This window comes from Vicugna pacos, chromosome 2 (genome assembly GCF_048564905.1).
Source record: "Vicugna pacos chromosome 2, VicPac4, whole genome shotgun sequence".
NCBI classification, from domain to species: domain Eukaryota; kingdom Metazoa; phylum Chordata; class Mammalia; order Artiodactyla; family Camelidae; genus Vicugna; species Vicugna pacos.
Window position 1 is genome coordinate 61,111,699 of NC_132988.1, and position 20,549 is coordinate 61,132,247.

Below are 20,549 nucleotides of genomic sequence, written 5' to 3' on the forward strand. Positions count from 1 at the left end.
TGGTCATAGGTCAGATCTCAATCAACACTTAAGTTGTACTTAATCAAATATGAAAACATTGGAAATCATACACTTCAATTTTCATCATTTTTTAAATGAAATCACAAAAAGCCAATTGCAGCTTGATTTTAATCTCTCCATGGATCCTTTTTGAAATAAATTGCTGTAGTTGTGACTGTTTCTCTGGGAAGTTATTGAATATATACTAATCTTCAGGTTCCTATCTGAAAAGTGACAAGCATGACTACAATCCCTGAAATTGAAGAGTTAACAAAGGATGTGCTGTATGTTTATATGTATGTCTTAGAAGAGTGAAAACCAGGTTGAATCTAAGTAGAAGATTAGAGTGAGAAAATAGCAATTTAGTAACCTACTCTATGCATTCACACACAATTACAACTTGTTCAAGAAAATTATATTTATAAATTCCAGAACAGGAACAGTAGTATTCCTTCTAAACATTATGGACGGTTGTAGATGAATATTTCTCTATTTTGCCAGAGAAAAAACAAAAAGAAAATAAATTGGCATAAAGAAGTAAAATACAGAAAAAGTCAAGCATCGATTTTTGCAGCATTTCTGTAGGCATTATTTTGTGGCCAACAATTCAGGTAAAAGATGCTTGACATAGGACTGACCATTACTTCTTACCAGTGTTCTAAGCCCCTTGCTTAATGGGGAGTTTCTTTCTCTAGAGTCCTTGAACATCTCTGGGTGATACTAGCATACCTATGAAGTTGGATGAGAAAAATACATCTGAGTTTGTACTGTCCTTGTACTAAAATTTAGCATTTCCATCAATTATGTATGTGAACAATAATATAATATACCTGGAGTATAACATAGCAATGCCTGAAATTTTGCCAACAATAGATTTTAATATCTTTTCCTGAACGTATTATAGTCATTGATGATACTTTGAAATAAATTTAGGCTCATCATTATTTAAAAATTCAAGTAGTTATTAGATACCTTCCTAGATAATTTTTTGAACAAGTTAATAGCACAACAGGTTATTAATTGTTAAAGATGGGTTAATGTGTCAGATTGGGTTTTCCTGGAGGCAGATATCGAAATAGAATTATAAATACAAAAATTATTGAGGGAAATGTCTTTACAGGGTAAGGAGCAGAGGGAGGAAGAATAGGCAGTGTTAGACTGCAGTGCTGATGTGAAACCTGTGAAAAGAGACAAGGAAGGAAGAAGGGATGCAAGGAAGGGCCTCAGACTGCAGGGCACCTCTAAGAAAGAATGGGCCACAGGATCCACGAGAAAGTCATAGTGCAAGGACCGTTGTTAGAGGAATCCCATGTTGGGTGGGATTTTCCCAAACTATTAACTCTGCTGGGCTCGGTCATCGTGTGAGAGGAGCGCAGTGGGTTCTGATGGTCAGGCGAATGGACACTGTGAGCCCGTTGTGCTTCCTGCAGCAGGTTCTCTCCTGAGTGGAGAGGTCTGAGTGGTGCACCATGGTGGCTTCCACAATAAATATATCATTATTTCCCCCATATTTTGATAACAGTATTTACATATGTGTTTCCCTTATGGTCCCTTTGTGTTGCTTTTAGTACATTTAGAAACAGCATTATGAACAGGTACCAAAGGGTCCATGGTTGAAGAAAGGTTATGCATCCTTCACCTAAGAGAGACATAGGGAAGGACAGCAAGCCAGCTTTTGTACTGGGTATCAACTTTCCTGAAACATTAACTCGTGTATCAGTCTGCTAAACAACTCAGCAGAATGAATTGAATGATTTTCTTGAATTGTTTGACTTGAGCTCGCATGAAATTCTGTCTGCTTGTAACTATAGCCTGGATGTCAATGCTTTGTCAATACACAATGCTTTCTGTAAGGTTCCAAGAAATTCTGTATTAGGGCTCCAGAGAAACATATTTGAAATATGGACTTTTGAAAAGCTATTTCCACTCTTTCAACTCTTCTCTCAGTCCGGTAGCAGAAACAAAAAAAAAAAGAAAAGAAAAGAAAAAATAAAGAAAAAAAGATGTTTCAGAACCATAGGAGGAAGGAATCTGATTTATAACTAAATCACATTATTGATTGTATGAGGGAAACATATATTATTTATATATTTTGCTTGCTCTCTGAAGTTTCAGTTTAGCATTTAATTCAATGCATGCTTCACTGAGATGATTAAGATCTTACGTCTAACCAGGAAAACTGGAAAATCAGTTAAATCTGAGATTAAAAAAAACCTTCCTTTCTGTGGCCAGTGAAAAATAAAACTTGTCAGAGTCAGCCCTAGTTTTTTCTTATTTAAAGGTCTTTATCCTTTCCCTCCTATATGTCTAATTTACATTTGTCAAATTTGTCTAATTTGAATAATTTCTGATCCCAATATCCTCATGTTTATATTCCAAATAATTAGTTTACACCAGGATATGCTTTTGTAGAAACCCCGTCTTTGCTGCGTATCTCTATAAATTGTCTATCAACATAAATTATGGCTTATCACATTCAGTAGGTCACTCTGCACAAATCCACTTTTTCAGATCCTTTTTGTGATGATTAGTTTTATGTGTTAACTTGACTGGGCCCCAGGGTCCCCAGGTATGTAGTTAAACATTATGCTGTGTGTGTCTGTGAAGTTGTTTCTGGATGAGATTAACATTTGAATTGGTAGACTGAGTAGAGTAAATTGCCCTCCCCAGTGTGTGTGGGCCTCAACCAATTTGTTGAAATCCTAAATAGAGCAAAAAGGTAGAGGAAGGGAGAATTTGCTCTCTGGCCTACTGTCTTTGAGCTAGGACATCCATCTTCTTGTACATTATTGACTTGGACTTGGACTGGAACTCAACCAGCAGCTCTCCTGCTTCTCAAACTTTCAGACTCAGACTCAAAACCTGTGTGCCATTGGCTCTCCTGGGACTCCTGCTTCCTCATGGCAGATTCAGGGACTGCTCAGCCAACACAATCATGTGAACCAATTTCTTATAATAAATCTCTTCATCTCTCCATGTATAAATGGTTGTAGGAGAATATATATAGCCTTCCTCTATGTATGCATGGGTATCTCTATCTTTATATATACACTGTAGAGAGAGAGATCTGTATCTGTCTATATAGCTAGCTATTTGGGGAGAGAAAGAGTGACTGTTGGTTCTGTTTTTCTGGAGAGCCCTGACTTTCTTTCAGTCAGTGAGTAATAACATTTGGTGGAAAATTCTCCTTTTAGACTTAGTAAAGAGTTCATTAAATGATAGATTTGATAAAAAGCTAAGAGGGGATAATGGTATCAAAAGTGAGGAAAGAAGTCAGATTTCTCATCAACTCTGATTCACACATTTTGGCCTGAGGAGTTAAAAGGACTAAAAGAACTCAAACCTTGATCTTTGTTTAAAACAGATCAGTGTTTTCTGATTTACTGACCCAATTTCCCATAGATTCCAGCAACATTTATTTTGCCACTGTGGAAGAAAAAAGGTTCCAGTGCTGAGAAGTTTAACACCAAGGAAGTGATGAATGGAGTATTCAAAGGCTAGCTCTGTCACCAGCAAAACAGATTTTTCTACAAACTGTGATACTCGGGATTTGGGCTTTCTTAGGGGAAAATTTGATGAGTAGAAATTCTCATTTTCAGCATCTATATGGTTTCAGACAGAACGTACAAAACACTTCACGGAAGTAGGAGAGGAATCATTGACATACTATGAGGTTAAAGTCTGAACCAAAGAAAACACAAAGATAAAACCATAACCTGTAAGTTCTGTTTCATATGAATATCTTTGAGATCTTTCTTTTCTTATGATGTTTAAAGGCATATAAGAAGGAAGGATATTGAATGAGCAAGATTTTGCTAGTGATGCCTGGAAATGCCTGGACAGTCATTAGTCGTTAGAATAAGACCTAGACTCTTGATCTTAGTCACATGACTCTGGAAGCCAGCATGCTTGTTGGTCTATGTCATAACCTTGGAATAGAGTGCATGAGTAATCTGTGTTAGTTTGAAAGAGTCTCAATGCAAGCATTTTTGGAGAGCATTCTGGGGAAGAATATTGCACATGGATATAATCTATTATTATCTGCTTATTAATTTATTCATCACTGTTCTAGTCTCTGGAGATATGGAGAAACAAGTACCTTGCCATTGTAGAACTTACATAGTTTAGGAACACAGACTAAAAATAAATAGTCACATAAAGAAGGAAAATAGAGGCAGAGTTAACTGCTATGAAGGAAATGAACGGGTAATGAAACATAATAAATTAGGTTGTAAATTTGTAGTTTGGGTAGTCAAGAATGGCTTAAATGATAAAATTTTAGAAGAAATGTGAAGGATAAAAAGTGGCCACTGTTGGAAAAAAAAAAAAAGACCTGGGACAAATTATTCCAGGTAAATAAAATATCATGGGTAATTGGCCTGTTTTGAGAAACAGAAAAGGAGGCATTTGATGCTAGAGCACACTGAGTGAAGAGAAGAATAGTAACATGTTGGAGAGATTTGCAGACGTCAGAAAATTTAGGGGGTTATATAAGATTGTGAAAATTTTAGATGTTTCTCTAAAAGGAATGGGTAAACCATGGGAAGCCACTGGGGGGTTTTGGGTTGTGAAGTAACTAGAACCAGTTACTTTTAAAAGATTACTCTGATTCTGCATGGAATCAAGTGGATTAGCACGAAATATGGTATTTAACACTGTTAAGAGGTGCAATATATGTTTATTGAATGAACAAATTTGTTCATAAACAAATGAATTGACATAATGGTAAAGGATTGATAAAAGACATTGAGTTTTCCCAGAAGCAGTGTCCTCACCACATTGTGATCATAGGATTTGGTCAGTAGGCCTCAAGCACTTTCTATTTACCCTACATTGAAAATTCCACAGTAAATTCAAGACAGATGCAGGGGAAGAAGAGAAACAGTCACCTGGTTACAAAATACTTCCAATAAGTTTTATTATTCTGCTGTATTGCTATTGAAAACCATTCCAAAAGTGGGCAAATCAGAACGTTCACCTCTTAACTTTTGAAACAGTAAGAGGAACAGTCTCTATGTTTCTGCCCAACCTGATGTCCATTTTCATCTCCCATCACAGTCTTGTAGTGCACTGATACAACAAACACATGTGTATACAGAAGCATCGAAAATAAGTTGGAAAAACACAAGTGAAGCAGTTGGATTTGGAAAAATAAAAGCAGAATAAAAATGTGGGCTGAGAAGAACAGAATCAATTCTACTTGCAGAAACTCAGGGTTTTCATCATTTTTCCTGTGAGAAAGAATTAAAAAAATATATCAGGCCTTCACTCCTTATATCATGTCAATGTCAACTGTATAGGAAAACTGAGTAATGAGTATTTTTTATCTCATGTCATAATTTGAATTTGTCAATTTCAACAATTATTATAAATTTCCAAATTAAAGAATCCAAACCATTCATGCTCTCATTGCTTCACTCATTTATTAAGCATTATAGAGTGTAAATACATGCCAAGCAGTGCTAGGACATGGGGTAAAGTAGTGAATAATTGTAGATGCTTCTTCTGCCGTCAACAGACTTCACAGTCTAAGGGTTTATACACTGTGCAGTTTCAATATAATATGATCAATACATCATGAAATAGATGTAGAGAGTTGCCCCTTTGTAGGGAAGTGTTTTATGCCAAACATGTAGGATCAAATTATTCCTCCCAGTGGAACTGATAGCTAAGCTAAACCTTAAAATTTGAGGATTTAGTCAAATGAAGTCAGCATTATTAACATAAATAACCTGGAGAAAACCATACTATGAACAAATTACTTGGGAAAAATAGAAAACCAGTGTCTCACAACAATGGATAATTATGTCTGGATGGAAAATAGTATGTAATGTGTGGTGTCTCATGGTGGTAGAGGGGGTTGGGTGGGTAGAACTAAAGGATAATCCAAGTAAAGAGGAAAGAAGCTTGGATAATAAGAAAAGTCCTAGTTTTCCAGGGCTTGTAAACTACATTAGCATGTTTGTCCTTTGCCTTAGTGCTTCGTAAAGCCACGGAAAGGTTTTAATCAGAAGTACCACATAATCAAGTATAATTTTAAAAATACTACTTTGGCTGCAATGTGGAGAATTTATTGAAGAATGATAAATGAGGAAAGAGTATAGATTTTAGGATTCGGTAATCTCTATTTTGACTACTCCAGTGGAAAGTATCCTACTGAGAGGAAACATTCAAATAAATGGTGCAGCACCTATTTTAAAAAACATTACTTGAACAAAGGGTATTTCTGGTGGGGCTTCTTTTTATGTATATGCAACATAAAAAGTTTGCATCAGTTTTGAATCACTAAATGCTATTCGAGACTGGATAATACAAATAATTAAATGAAATGAAGGGCAATTTGAATATTCAGAAAGCATCTTTTCATGCTGAATGTGTAAGTTTATCATATATAATTGCCGTACACAGATACTCTCTTTTCAAAATGTAGGTTCCTTTTGAATTCTTTTCAACAAGCGGAATTATTCTTCTATACAATCAGAAGGGAATTCACATTACAATAGCATTTACCAAGACGCAACAGAAAAGTTTAAAATAATACTTGGGGGGGAAAAAAAAGAAGAAAATCACAGGCACTCAAATCGCTGTAAAGAGCCAAGAAATGACTCCATGCATATTTGTAGTGATGTGTGTAAATGCCAAGGGAAGCTTTATGAAGATGGCTCAAGACCTCAAAATTGTGTCAAATGGAATCATTCTCCTGTCTTTGCTATCCTAATGGCAGTGTCCATGGTTCTCCTGTGCTTATGCACGTGTGAGACGGACTGAAAATAACCACTGACTTTCCCTTTGTGTCATTACCTTTATCTGGCCCCTGAATCTCATCCACAGTATTTTAGAAAACATTGCACTATGCTTTTTCTTTGGAGCTCATATCATTTTGATTTCAAAGTACCATAAATAGCAATGTATTTAGAAAGCAACTTTTCCTTATGTATTGGGTCTTTGTGGTAGCTCTACACTTGATCCAGTATTTCTGTTTCTAGGAGATCTAAAAGAAAGAAAAAAATATTTTATCAGTGTATGAGATGTTTGATGCAAATATATTAATAAAAGACTAGGGAAATGAAATACATATTCCACAGTAAGGAATCATTAAATAAATCAGCATATACCTATATGATTGACTATAAGGAAGTTTTGAAAAGTAAAGATTTAAAATAATTTTAATGAAATTAAATTATGATTATGATATTAAATTATACTTATGATATTAAGTATAAGCGAAACAAAAACTATGTATGTATTTGATCTTATAAATGTGTATGCTATTTTAAAAATCCTGTATACACACATTTGTATATAAAAATAACTCACACATTCAAACACCTACATTCAGTGAATTCGGATCCTAATCTACGAAACATCTTAATGATTTCTGAGCTCTACAGATTAAGCCAGAGCTGCTCTCAGTCTCCTTATGAGTGTTAGTCCCACATATAGTTTAAGATATAATACCTAGAAACTTACTGTAGGCATGTCATGCTTTACTCATGTATTGATTTATTTTGAAAAAGTATAAAGATATCTTTATTCTACTTTCCATGCCTACGTAAGTCAATATTCATTAAAACTTTATATTACTCAGTTTTATATTTTTCCTTTTTGCTCTATGCATGACTTTTCTCTCCCTTTGAATACCTATCCCTTCTTCGGTTTTCTCAAGCCATTTTTTGGTCTACTATTATTCATACTCTCCCAGTATATTCATTTTTAAAATAAACATTATGGACTAGAATTATTGTCAGATCCAGAAATCCCATCTATCCAAGCAATATAAGACAAAAGTATAAGAAGAATCATTATATTACATTATTGTTAGTGACATATAAATTGATAACATTTGAATTGAAACTATTCTACTGATATTATAGGCACGTTATCTCACTCTATGAATTTGTTGTCTTCTTGACTTCTGAGTTCTATTGAATATAGGGAGAAACATTACTCATCTACAAAGAAACATTACGAGAAAGATTTTTTGAAGCAGACTACCAATATTGCTGGAGAATATAGGTTCTTGTCTCACGCAGGAAGGAATTCAAGAGCAAGTAATGTAAAGTGAATGCAAGGTTATTTAGAGAGATACACACTCCATAGACAGAGTGCAGTCTGTCTTAGAAGAGATAGCAACTTAGCAGATACACACCCCATAGGCAGAATGCAGGCCAGAGGGAGAGAAGCCGAGAGGTGCAGTGGTGTTTAGTTTAAAGTATAAGTGGGTACACAGTCCATAGATGGAGTACAGGTTATCTTGGAAGGCAAGAGAGAGCGTGACTACGAGGCGTAGGGGTTGTCAGTTTTTATGGGCTTGGTAATTTCATATGCTAGAGTGGGAAGATATTCCAACTATTTTCGGGAAGGGGCAGGGATTTCCAGGAACTGGGCCCCCACCCACTTTTTGGACCTTTTATGGTCTGCCTAGGAACTGTCCTGGCACCTGTGGGTGTGCCCTGAGGCTCAGGGTCTACTGCAAGTGAGATCTCCCACCATCTAGGTTCTAACCAGTTGGTCCTGTTCTCAGCTGCTGTGTCACTCCTCCAATGCTTGTGCCCTGCCACCTTCCCTCCTATCTCACCAATATCTAACCAAATTTTTCCTATCAACAAATTCTCATCATATGAAACAACTCAGGCACAACATTCTGACATACTTACACCCAAAGTTTATCTTCACTTTTATGTAAGAGACTGGAAAACTAGATAAAACTGGAAGCATGCTCCTGAAACCTAAAACTTTTATTACCTCTGAACTCTTTGACTTAAAAAGACATTTAATTATCTATTCTATAATATAGTTGAATTTCTAAATCACTCTATGAACTTTGTTCTAGGCACTTAAAATATAAAAATATTTGTAAGTTATAGATAATGCAATCAAGAAACCAATGTCTAGTTGGGACAACTTAGTCTCTGTTTTTGTGTGTATTCCCAGTTGTAGTCCATGTCCTAAGTTAATATGAGCTAAATTCGCTAAGTTTTCAAATTGTTGGATAATTTGCATAGATAGGTATACATGAGAACATGTGAGAGAAAGCCTCCATGCATTTTTAAAAAGAACATTGTGCATATTGAAGTTAATTTTATGTATGCAAGCACACACATGAAGTAGTCGTGCCTAATTATCTGCATGCCCCTCATACATCTCTAGAAGTAAAGGTGTTAATACTGCCTTATTGCCTTTTTTACATTTTCTCTAAGTGATAAGAAACTTGGAAATATTTTATGTCTGCTCCATCTTTGAAAACTTAATTGTACCTTGTGTATTTTTTTTCTTCAATGATTTCTCTTTCTTATCCTGGTGTTCTGATTATGTAAAGCTTACAACTTTTGATACTGTCCCAGATTTCCTGGATATGTTGTTCCATATTTTTAAAATGTTTTTTTTCTTCTTTGTGTTTTTATTTGGGACATATGTATTGACCTATATTAAAATTCATTGATTTTTTTTTCCCTCATTTGAGTCAGGTCTACAGATGAGCCTGTCAGATATTCTTAATCTCTCTTACCTTTTTTTTTTTTTTTTTTTTACTACCAGCCGTTCTTTTTGAATGTTTCCTGTAGTTTTCATCTCTATGCTGATGTTACCCATCTGATTTTGCATGTTGTCCATTTTATTCCATTAAAGCCTGTGGCGGGATCCCTAAGATCACCTCAGATTTGATGATTCACTAGAAGGACTCACAGAACCTAGAAAAATTCATATGTGAGTGGTCACTATTTATCCTAGTGAAAGAATACAGATTACTATCAGCAAAGGGAAAGGGAGACGTCCAGGAGGAACCGAGCACAGGATTCCCAGTGGGGCTGCACGGATGTGCTTTGTTCTAACTCAGTGAAAGGTGACACACACACAGCACTGCCAGCCAGAGAGCCCAGTTGGTGGTGTGCAATCACCTAGACGTGTAGCACCTGTGTGGCTGACCTCAGTTACTCAGACTCTAGCCTTTGTGAACAAAAACAGGCATTAACTGTATTAACTATCTGATCAAACTTACACAGCTTGGTCCAAGGCCTCAGCCATCCAAAACTGCTCTTATTGGGCAGAATAGTCCAAGGACTCAGAGCTCATCTCCAAGGAGCCAAAGGCCACTTCCAAACAGGCTTTTCTTGGGACTGTGCAGGTGACAACTGATGAGTTAATATTTTCCTACAGAGTCTTTAACACATTATTTATAGACATTTTAAATTATGTGCCTTATAATTCCAACACCTGGGTCATATCTAACTCTGGTTCTATGGACTGCTTTGTATTTTCAGTCTGTGTTTTTCTTGTCTTTTGCAATGCCTTGTAATTTTTGTATCTCTTTGGTTGGTTATGTCTGTCTATCCAGATTTTGGGGGTATCAGTTTGCCCTAAAACGTCAGTTCTCTGGTGTGTTCAAAAATGTCATTGATATTCAGTTACTATATATTTTTCTTATTTTAAGGACATGAGTAACAATTCCCAAGATCTTTACGTGTCATAAGTAAAACCAGAAGTCTGTTCATTTATTTCTTACAGACTCAATTACAGTATCAGTCCCAGAAACACATGAGGTAGTTTATTTAGTTCTAAGTAGAAAGTAGTGTTGAAAGGAGAATTATAAATGTGGATAGTATCAGCATTGATAGTAGTCATGCAACATCAAAAATAGAATAATTCTTCTTTTATAGTAATTTTTAAAGATTGGCTGATTCTGTTAAAAGAAAGCCCAATCAACAAAATAGATTCAAAATAGAAAACTGCAGCCTACATAATTTCAATGTTTAGAGCAGATTAAGGATTACTACTATTCAGCTTTTAAGTCCTTCAGAAACCCACTGACTATGATATTTGTGTAAAGTATAAACATGTGAACATCTATTTTTAAAAGTTAAATTTTGACCCATTTTATTTTTACTCGTATACATTTTTTTCTTGAAGTATAGTCAGTTTGCCATGTTGTATCAATTTCTGTACACATTCTACATTTTAACATTTTTGTGCTAAATTGACTTAAAAGCATGACTTGAGGAGGAAGGAAAGTTTCATTTACTTATCTGTACCCACCAGTGTTGAGTAACAGAGGTGATGGTATTGTGATGTGGGCGGGAAAAGTGCTGTCATTTTTTTTTAAACTCTTCATAGGACTAGAGAGGTTTTTTTTTTTTTATATATTTTCTATTTGTTTTGTGGTTCCAGAAACATCCATGTGTGTACTGGGAAGTACATTGAGTTTTCTGGCATCTGTGGCTTCCTAGCCAAGATTAAGAATCACTACAAAGCTCTTTCTTTCCTGAGCAACTTTGTTTTGAGCACTCCTGAGAATGGTTAATGCCTGGCTTTTTCATAAAGGAACAGTATTTATTCATATGAAATTAAATGTTAGAATTGAAACTAGTTGAGAGATAACAAATATATCTTCAATTTACCCAGACTGTTATTAATTGGATTGTTTACCATATTGACTGGTGATGGTTGATGATGAGTATAATCATGAATATACTCAGCCCCCTAAATATTTAAAATATGTTCTATTACATTATTACTAATAATTTTATCTACATAAAAAGATTACCAGGAACTTAAATGCAGCTAATAAGCCTCTAATATGCACATATGAGCAAGAAGGACGAAGCAGGGAAACACGTCTTTGTTACTTTGCTGATAGCTTGGTGGAGGGCTGGTAGACACAGTCATTATATAGCTGACCTTCACTTAGGTGAGAGTGAGCATATTCCAGAAGATTGCGGAGCGCACTGCTTTAGCAGTGTGACTGAAGAGAATCTAGGAAGCTTGACAGGTGTGAATGTGTGTATGAGCGTGTGTGTGCAGATGTGCAAAAGGCCTCTGGGGGATTATGTTATTAACAAGTAAGATTTAAAATGAAGTAAGATTTAATTAGTCTTTGCATTTTAAAGAAGGGTGACAGTATGTGATCCCCTATTTAGTGGTGTTCTGTAACTGGTTTTAAATGACTCACTGTATCTGACTGTACATTTTCGGTAATTTTCAGGCAGTTCTTAAATTACTGATAGCTTGGAATTGGCTATGATGGGAGGATCCACCCCACAGAAATCAGCATACACTGTAAATCAGAACTCTCCCAGCTTCCCCTCCCGAGAGATGGCATACCAGTACACTGCTTCCCATTCTCATCCTTTGCTCCTTTGGTTGACCCACAACCGGTGGCTACTGAGAAAGCCTCTGTGCCCCTTACTAAAGCTGAAGAGAAGAGCTCCGTAAGGAATTGTTCAGTGGTCACAGTGCAACTCCCACATAGACCCACGGTACCCTTCAAGTCTCTGGGCAGTATTTTTGGATAAAACATGAGCAAGTGAATTATGCAAAGAATCCAGGCTTTTCACACTTTTCTTTCAAGTATAATTTGTATCCTCCTAACAATGTACAGAATTGGCATTTTAAAAATGTCAGATAACTGGGAACTTTTATATCCACAAGCCACAGTAGTCACTGTGTAACATGTAATATGAAGGGTATTAGCTTAAAAGTAAAATAAAAATATATAAGTGTAGTTAAGCAGATAAATCTCAAAGAACTAATTTATAAGATATCACTAGAAATTAGACAGGAGTAAACTCAATCAATAGCATATCCTTCCTACATATATAGAAAGCATTAGGAAAAAGTTGTCATTTTGCATGTATGAATTTAAAGTCATAACTAAAGGTAAAGCTTAGGCTTCTAGACAATGGCTAGAATTTTAAAATTCTGACATTTGCATGTCAATCTATAAACTTCAGCTTATAAAATTTTTCTCTGTAATTGTAATTTTGAACATGTATAGTGAGTGTCCCAAAACATTTTTATCATGTTCCATGTTGTTAAATGCACATGAACAATTTTAAAATTTCTCCAGAAGGCATTTTTTCAGGAATTGCCAAATTGTTTTGATTCATGGAATCAAATATTGTAAACTGTTAATTACCTATTGGAAACTGCAGTGGCAAAGCCCTTTTTCCTTCTTTTCTTCTTTCTTTGTCTCTCTGTTCATTAAGTTGGACTACAGAATGATCCATTTTAGATAATCAGAAATGAGTGCTGTGTGTCAAAACTTGATTGGGTCCTGCAGGTGAGGGAAAGGAAAAAATCAGTGATAAGCTTCCAAAGTTATTACCTTAGAAAATCAATCATCTACTGTGAGGTAACAACAATGAACAGCTTTCTGGAAAGATGAGAGAAAAAAGCAGTGAGAGAGGATTAATGGAGCAGTTAGCATGTATTGATTAGACCTCAAACTAGCAAATATAAGTCTGGATCTCACCAAGAAGGAGCAAAAGTCAATTTGCCCAAATAATTGTTTAATAAGTATTGATGAGAAAAACTTTGAGACATTGCAGCGTGTTATGTGGTATAGAACCAAATCAGACACACAGGACATACACACACACAACAACAAAGAATATAAATAAGAGACCTTCCAATGGTTTCATAATTTTTATTTTTCAAATTTTTGCAATATGCAAATTATCAGGTAAAACATTAACAAGTCAAATATTTACTTTTAAGAGCTTAAACAAGGCAACAGGGACAAATGGATTCTTGTACAAACTATAAAGTAGTGAGATTTTGAGACCTATGCTAGAAAATATATTTCCATGGGAATAAAGAAAATGATGAACTTAAAAAACAGAAAATTTGATTTAACTGAACATTTTACTCTACTTAAAAAAATTTCCGACAGTCCTCCTACATTTGGGGGAATTACATATACTTAGGGTTTAAATGCGTTCTCATTAATCATATCATCAAGAATGATTCTATTCACTAAATAAAACCCTGATTATTTTGATACTTATGAAAGTCCCTAAAATTCTAAAACTAAAAGCAAATGATTAAAAGAAATTAATGTGCATGTATTTGTCAGTGTGTTTGTAGCAGTGTTATTTGAAATGTATGTGGTAGATAAGAATCACATAAGGAACATAAAATCCTTTGAATAAATAAAATATATACACATACACATTACTCAAGAAACTATCTTGGACAAATTTATCGAGGGGGACAAAGGTTTACGTTTTGATATACTTTTAGGAACAGCTTGAAACTTTTAAATCTTATGTTTCCCATTTTAATTTTTATAAGTTATAAGGATAAAATGTAAATTAGGATTTCAGTCCATTTTGGTTTTCATATGTATACACGTAATGGTTTTCAAAGTTAAAATTTTTTTTGTTTTATTCCACACTTAAAAGAATCTACGAATCCATTTTCTTTTAAAATTTTTTTATTTATTTTTATTCTTTTGTTTGAGGCGCCCTTGATGTTTTACTGATTTTTATTTCTAATGTAGGTACTGGAGATTGAACCCAGGACCTCATGCATGCTAAGCATGTGCCCTGCCACCAAGCTATACCCACCTCCCACCTGTTTTCTTTTTAAACTTAATGTTCCTTTCTTCAAACTTCACTTATAAAATAATACTCCCACGACTTCAGCATAGGAATGAACCAACAAAAAATAATTGTCAAGTCTGACTGAAGGCAAATAGTTGCACTTCACATTACACTAATGCAGTGGCTGAATGGATATAGTATTTATTTAAAAATAATATACTACTACTGATAGTTATGTGTCAGTTTGATAAATGAGTTGTATAGGACATCTCATGCCTTCTGGCCTTCTACTTTGACTTGTTTTATTTTGGGATTTCTTTGCCAATCAATTTTCACTGTAGCATCTTAGTTTACACATAATCAAATAAAACAACTAAAGCCTTCTGGATAGACAGACTGCAAGGAGTTAGTGTTATAGTCACGTTCATGACTGTAGAACTTAGAGGCAAATTCCTCTTTAACAACTGAATGTGACCTCTTCATGGATAAAGTGGTAAAGCTTTACATAAGCTAGGACTCTGATAAATAGTTACATCACAAACTTCAGCTGTTTAGCGGTTGTTCTTCACATAAACCATCTGGCTACATGCTCTACAAGTGTCCTAAGAGAAGAAAATATGTTTATATAGTAACAAATCAAGAAATGAATAAAGAGTTATAAGAATATATTTCATGTGCTTATAAATATCTGCATAATTAGAGTTTTAGCTAGAAATTTTCCATTTTGTCTCAGCATTAAATTGATATGATCAAAGATCATATTTAAAAATTCTTAAATTATTATCGAGAAGGATAAAAATCAAGAAAGTTTATTGGCAGTTTTTATATTAAGCAAATAAATGTGTTCAAATGAATAAGTGAATCAGCTTGTCGCACACTTAATTCAGTTGCTTAATAAATATTGATTTGTACTGTTCTTTGGTCATGTTTGACCACTAATATACAGTAGAATTAATTCCCTGTGCTTGATGTATTTAACTTAAAAGTTTATTTAGTGTCAAGGTGGTTTGAACAGATGAGTGAAGTACAGAATGTAAGAAAAAAATAATGATAAAATAATTTTCAGCATAAGGTGTTGGCCACTCAGTTTTTAAAAGGACTAAAATCAAGAATAGAATAAATGCCTAATGAAATTACAGAGCAACTCAACAGGTGAGAATACTATCAGAATAACACAATTCAGACTTTTTAACTGTCTGCAACCCAGGACCATTATCTTTTCAATGTGATTGCCGAGTTTTAAAAATTATTTTCAGTAATGCTCAAGGTTTCAATGACAAGCTGAATTCTGCTTTGTTTTATCTTGTTTTCCTATTTTATGTGTGTTGATTTATTCAACAACCATGTATTGAGCAGAGCCTGAAATAGAGTCTTAACTTTTTATTGTATGTGTACATTTTTTAGAGAAAAAGAAACGCTGCCTCATCACCAAAGTTTATAATCTCAATACGAATTTTAGGCACCAGAAATGAAACACCATTCTTTTAGTAGTGTTCATTTAGGAGATAACCAAAAGAGAATACAAAAAATAATTTTGAATCATGTCTCCCAGTCTTAAAACATATTAATGTATTAAATAGAAGAATGAATTTAAAAGTAATACATTTGGATAGAGAGGGCGTGATATAAAATAAAATTCAAACATAATGAGTTCAAGGTGATGGTAAAACAATCAAATATGAATAGTATGAAAGAGCTGAAATGAAACTTTTTTTTTAAATGACATATCTCTTAAGGAGCATTTCCTTTTTGAAAACTGAGTGCTATATGTTATCTAAGCAAATATTTGGGGCGGACTGAACATTTACTTTAGAACTGGAAATACCCTTTTCAATTGAATATATCTGTAATTATGTTTCTATCAATCAGATACAGACCAAAACTATTCTTGTTAATGGAGGTTTGGGCCTGTATCCCCATGTACTTAGTTTTATCACTCATTCATGCAGTTGCATCTGGGTATATGTAAAAGAGGGCTAAATGTATTATTTTAAGAAAGATGGCTGGCCAAGATAACCAAATGAGTTTCCTGTATTTGCAGTGATTTCTCCATGTCAGCAACAATATGACTGCATAGAAAAGATTTGCTTCCTATTAGGTTTCTCCTAGTTTTTACTAAGTGCAATGTTTAAGAAAAGAATAAGAGTTAAACCTGATTTACTTCAGTGGAAAATTATATTTTCTTCTCAAAAGAAACAATCTAGAGTAGCAATCAAATTTGACAAATATTCATGTGTTAAATTATACACGGACCCTCTCAGAAGCCTTATCAGTGGAGCATCTATTAACACCATCCTTTCTGCATTTTGAGAGCATGAAAAAAAAATAAACAAATACTATGCATTTAGTGTTTTATAAAGTGTCAAAATGCAGGTTCATAGTTATATGTCATCTGAGAGTACCACAAACTGCTAACTTTCAGGATTTTAATTAGAAATGCAAAGCAGACATACCTTTCGTTATTTCATAGCAACCACTAGTATATCTGGAATTGGGAAAAGTCCCAAGAAGCTATAAATTAAGTTGAATGACAGACAAATATATATTTAAAAAGGTAAGAGTGGATGACAAATAATGCATTTCTATAGCACGTTTATACCTCAAACCCCATCACACAAATGAGTCCCAAGAACAATAATCCCACAAATTAAAAAATAACTTTAGCAACCAAATGCTGATTAGTGCCTTTTAAAATATTGAACAATTTCAATAAACATTAGTAAAATAAAATTGAATTCTTCTCTTTCTGAAATGTTAGAACTTTGTATTCGAAAGCGTAAATTAAAAAAATACTTTAAAATTATTTTTCTTTAAGTATGTTTGTATTCAGCCAAAACAAAGAAAGGGGCTATTAATTATTCATACTATAAACTTTTTAATACTAATGCTCATGATTCACTTTCTCATGGAAGCGCAACATGTCCTCTTAGACGACTCCAGGAACTATTTGATCAAACAAATTCAAAGCTGTATTATTACTTGAGTCTAGATATTTTGTGAATAATTGCTTGGTCACAACATGCATGTGATTTCAGTGACATGAGAAGATAAGTGGATGTTATTAAATTAACAGCTAAGAAATGAAGTAGGCTTTCTCTGATAATTTTTAAATTTGTAAAAATAAAACAGACAAAAATCTGGCACCATGGAAGGGAAGAAAGCATTTGACATGGGACTTTGCCCAAGTAAGTTGACAGCTGGAATATTTAAGTGTTGGTGACGAGAGGTCTACTTGGGAGTAGTACTCCTAAGAGCTGCGTGATGGTATTTTGCCGAGCGTGCTTATGTTCATGTGAAGGGAGATGCCAAGGAGGCAAACGGAAGACTAGGCATGAGGGAACTGGAATTGCAGAGGGCAAAGTATGAACCAAGGGAAAAAGCAAGCTGCTCTCAGGCATGAAGTGAAGTATGCATCAAGAAGGTATAAAGTCAATTATTTCAGGAAGTAACAGAGAAAAGCTCCATTTGAAGGAAAGTGAATCAGTACAGTAAACCACCACATCTCTTGTTAAAATGTCTGCATATCACCCGGTTTTGCCTCAGCAGTCACTTGGCACAGTATCTCCTCGTTGCTTTGCTATACTGTTCGAGGAAACGCCTCATCCCTTTACTTACGTACACATTAGTCATGGGCCACACGCGTACCTGTGGTGGAACTGTGTCTCTCAAAGTCTAAGAGTTCCTTAGGTAGGCCTGTAATTTGGCCAGAGAGCCTCATCCTTAGGAAGTAAAAACATTATTACGTGGTTATAGTTTTTTAAGTGCTGAACATTGAAGTATAAATGGGCGTGTAGTTTTATAATCTCAGTGGAAGAAATCAGTGGTTTATATAATAGTGACCATGTAGACAGTTGGACTCACTTGAAATTGCTGAGTAAGGGATTTGATCCAGTTTATGGTAGGGTTATAGTGGGATTCTTTGGTTTTGTTTTATTATTTCTTTTAATTCCTTCGGAAGGAGAGATTTTGGTGAGTTGGGAATTTGTGCTTCTAAGACAGAACTTCACCCTGCTTGTTCTGAAGCCCAGGATGCACTAGTAACAATAGAAAGGGAAAACAAAGACTGTATTACCTACATTTTTCTAAATGTGTACACTACTGTACACACTCCAGTAGTCTCTCGGGGAGTGGAGTTTAATACCTAGAACATACCGTATTCCTGATGATAACGTTGAAATCATTTGTGATCAATTTCTGTAAGAATAAATACAAAAAAGAGGATGAACAGATTTAGGCTAAGTGGGGATGAGATTCCCCAGTGCTGTCATGAAGTGTATTGGTTTTATGTGCTGGATGTTGGGGTAGACTGTAGATGGCGACAATGACCAAACACTGCTTGGCTTCATGAAAAGTTATTCCCCTGAGGGTAGGGTGTGAGGAATGGACTTTATTTAGTAATGTAAGAAGAGAATAAGCAAGACCTGTTGGAAATGTAAACTCCCGCTGAAATAACACATTTCTGGAATTTTTTTAGGTTGAGTACGTACATTTCTCTTTAAATTTGGGGTAACATGAAATATCACGACACATAAAAAGGAGGCAAGTACCAAATCATCCCTGGCTAGGTTTACATTTTGGAGAAATTTAGACATAAAGTTGTCAGGGGTATGGTAAGAGCAAGTGCATTTAACTTTATATCCTGACCCATGTTCTGGTTTAGATGAAATTACCTACTGTTGTCTCAGATTTTCAATCCTAAATTTTATAGGAAATTAAAAGTCAGATCCCTACACCTTTGAAATATGGTGGGCTACTGTGAGTCTAAAGGAATATGAAAAATACAATGTTTTTATAGCTTCTAAGATATGCAACTTCTCACTTACCTTCTTAACAGCTCAGAAATCCACAGTGTCCACATATAATTTATTACCAGGGAATTCTCTGGAAGATGTAGTACAGATATTAAGTATTAGCATAGTTGACCCTGACAGTAATGAGAGATCTGTTGGTCACTAATGACCTGGCATATTCCATTTATCTATTTGTTTATTCTGTGTGTATACAAATACACATTTATTTTCAAGTTTTCAAAGGCTTTTTTTTTCTCTTCTGTATTGACATATAATTGGCATTCAATATTGTGTTAGTTTCAGTGATATAACTTAGTGATTTGGTATTTGTATATATTTTGAAATGATCACTAAATCTAACATACGTCAAGTTAACATGTCATAATACCTAGTTACAGAGTTTTTTTTTTTACTGCGATAACTTAAGATCTACTTTCATAGCAACTTTCAAATATGCAATACAACATTACTATTTTTAACTGTTAACCATGCTATATGCTACCTCTCCATGATTTATTTTATAACTGGAAGTTTGTATCTACTGACTCTATTTATCCATTTCACCCACAAGCCACTCCCCACCTCTTCTGGCAACCACCAGTCTGTTCTCTGTAACTATGAGCTTGGTTTATTTATTTTTTTAATTCTACATGTAAATCACAGTATATACTATTTCTCTTTCTCTGACTTACTACACATAGCACAGTGTCCTCAAGGTTCATCCATGTTGTAGCAAATGGCAAGATTTCATTTCATTTTATGACTAATATACCTCTGTGTGTGTGTGTATGTGTGTATACATACTATGTTTTCTTTTTTAATATCTTGGCTATTGTAAATAATGCTGCAAAGAACATGAGAGTGCATATATATCCTTTCAAGCTAGCAGTGACATTTTCTTCAGATAAATACCCAGAAGTGAGATTGCTGGATCATATCATAGTTCTGTTTTTCATAGTTTTAGGAAACTGCATACTGTTGTCCAAATTTAGATATAAAATTTGATTGCTCTTTATAGTATTATATATATCAGATATTTCAGGGGCTTTGAGAAGAAATGAAAATGCTGAGAAAACATAGACTCCTAGATTTTGTTTTAAGTTTCCAGTAAAAAGTAAATGTAAATCTTTTTATTTGTATCTCTTAATACTAGGCAAAGGATCAAAAAAAAAAAACTGTCACCACCAAATCTGAGCAAACTGCTGAGGACGAAAACATTTAGCACATCCTTCCCCCTCATTCATCTCATCCATAAATGCCAAATATTCACAAGGAATTCACTGGCCTTTCTGTAGTTTCCGCAGCAGGGCCCCACTCTCAACCACCTTTACTAAAAGCTATGATATATTGTTCCCAGGATCCTCTACCCTGATCGGAAATTACTGTTCTATGCACAAGGTCCTTTTCAGCTAAATGTTACAAGAGAAGGTGTGACTTCTTG

General features: G+C 34.6%; 1 long non-coding RNA gene across 16 annotated transcripts in view; it reads right to left on the bottom strand.

Moving 5' to 3' along the window:
• Positions 1–20,549, bottom strand: part of LOC140686459 (uncharacterized) — a 102,196-nt gene that overhangs the window by 14,520 nt on the left and 67,127 nt on the right. For 8 of the 16 annotated variants that reach the window (XR_012060299.1, XR_012060308.1, XR_012060307.1 and 5 more), the window contains 5 exons: positions 19,142–19,199; positions 18,471–18,512; positions 18,180–18,352; positions 12,911–13,048; positions 9,515–9,689 (listed from right to left, as the gene is read on the bottom strand). This is a non-coding gene — a long non-coding RNA (uncharacterized lncRNA). Of the gene's footprint in view, positions 1–4,893; positions 5,232–6,801; positions 6,992–9,514; positions 9,690–12,910; positions 13,049–18,179; positions 18,353–18,390; positions 18,513–19,141; positions 19,200–20,549 lie in introns of those variants that run through there. The other 8 variants (XR_012060317.1, XR_012060320.1, XR_012060312.1 and 5 more) reach the window with 6 other exon arrangements.